Raw genomic sequence first — 2,178 nt, forward strand, 5'->3', positions numbered from 1 at the left:
TAAAGTGTCGACAAGTATATACTAATTACTAACCTACAAAAACAAGGAACTTCTCGTGTTTTGGCCTTATTGCATCTAACTCGAGGAACAAGTAGCAAAAGATAAGGAGCACTTAATTATTTTTATATTCATTTTACCAAATAATGTTTGTTTCCTAATATCATACATTAAGGTAAAATTAACATAATACATACATTAACAATAAGTGGGTCGCATACATTGAGGAAATTGGCTTTTGGGACCATACTATATATGCATTTAATATATATATATAGCTATATACTCGTATATTTGACATTAGAATACTAACAAAAAAAAAAAGGACCATTTTTATAATATTGGTGATGTGCTTTTCTCCTCGACTTTTGCCATAATCTATTTATTTTTGCTTACTTCTTCTTCCCAAAGGAATCATACAATTTATTATAATTGTGGATGGCACTAATTAATTTTAATTTAACTTTAAGTACATGTGTATACTTTTGATTTGAGACTTAATTTCTTATAATTAATCTATATTGTGGATCATTACAATATTTTCCTTAAATAGGTTTTAATATAGGAATATTAATTGAAGCACCTATTGTCATTGGACATCTAGGTCAAGGTTTTGACATCATATATAAACAAAATTATCCTTTCCCGTAGTTATTTAGTATAGAAAATAAAATATGAATTAGTTTGTACTACAATTTAAAAGGTGAGGATAATGTTATCTCTTTCGGTCTCCCAATTGCACATTAATTATCATTATAATTAACATTATAGACAAGCAGGTAAAAGCTGATACAGATAATAACACCTGACGTAATATAAAGAGTATGTTTGAGAACTTAGTAAAGAATACCATATAGAAGAAACACATAGACTCAAGATTAATTATTAACTTTGTTATTGTTAATTACTTAGAAGAAAAGCTATATAGACGAAACGCTTTTATATCTAAATATGTATGCATGCAATACTTTATATTTTATATTTCTTTCCCTTTTTTTCTTGGAAGGCTTCATGTTTCAATTTGAATAATCAGTCAGCCAGACATGTGAAATGTATATAGTAGAAATTTCTTTGGCTTTGGCATTACTCTTCAAAAGATTATATCATTTACTACATGCACATTGAATTGGTTCACAAACATAAATTTAACAATGTGGAAAGACTAACGATATTATAAAAGTTATGAATTGGTATTATAGTTAGTAGTTACCCTTTTGCATTGTTTTAACACAAGCTAGCTTAGGAGATATATGTATAATGGCTTATTCAATTCTTTTATTCCCATTGTTAAACTTATATGTATTTGAACCAATTTGATTTCTTTTATTATTCTCATGAAAGAGTAAGAGGACGGGTAATACGATAACCAACTAGCTACTAGATGAGATACACTACGTGGTTGTTCTAAATATATTTGGGACGATTTATCAAATTATGGTTCTTTTGAAACTTATTTACTATTCTGCGTCGGTACTAAACTTAATTACGAAATTGCTATCCACGTAGGCTTGGAAATACGTTTGGGCAAAATTAATTTTATAAAGACAAACCGCTACTTCAAATAGTGGTTATAGTATCAAAACCGCTATTCAAGGTTGCGGTTTTCCTTAATACTCTACCCAAGACACTGCTCAATTGAATACATTAAAACTAAAAAAAAAAAAAACCACACACACCACGACAACCCTCTCCATCTCCACCAGAACCATCACACATATCATATCGCCGGTCGTCTTCGACGCCTCTTGCACACCAGCGACCGACCATAGAGCGTTGCCACCACCACTTATCAACATAATGCTTCTTTTTTTTTGTCTTCTTAATCAATTCAAATAGTTGTTTAAATTAGTTAAGTTGTAGCCATATAATGTCAAAATCGTTATATAAATTCAATTTTCTTTGGATTTTCGGTGCTTGTTTGGTTTCGTATTCGAGATTGTTGGATTTTGCTTTGGTTGCTTTTGTTTTTGTTTTGTTTTGCTTTTGCTTTGGTTGCTTTTGTTTTTGATATGGTAGTTTAAATGTAGAACTTGTATGAATGTGTACAGTGCAGGAAATAGTTACAGGTTGAACAAATGAGGGATGAAAGATGTCTACAGGTTGAACAAATTTTCAAGTATAAGCTTCAGACTAAAACCGCTACTTGTTTATGAACTAAAATCGCTACCTCAAGTAGCGGTT

This window comes from Chenopodium quinoa, unplaced genomic scaffold, assembly GCF_001683475.1.
Source record: "Chenopodium quinoa cultivar QQ74 unplaced genomic scaffold, ASM168347v1, whole genome shotgun sequence".
NCBI lineage: Eukaryota > Viridiplantae > Streptophyta > Magnoliopsida > Caryophyllales > Amaranthaceae > Chenopodium > Chenopodium quinoa.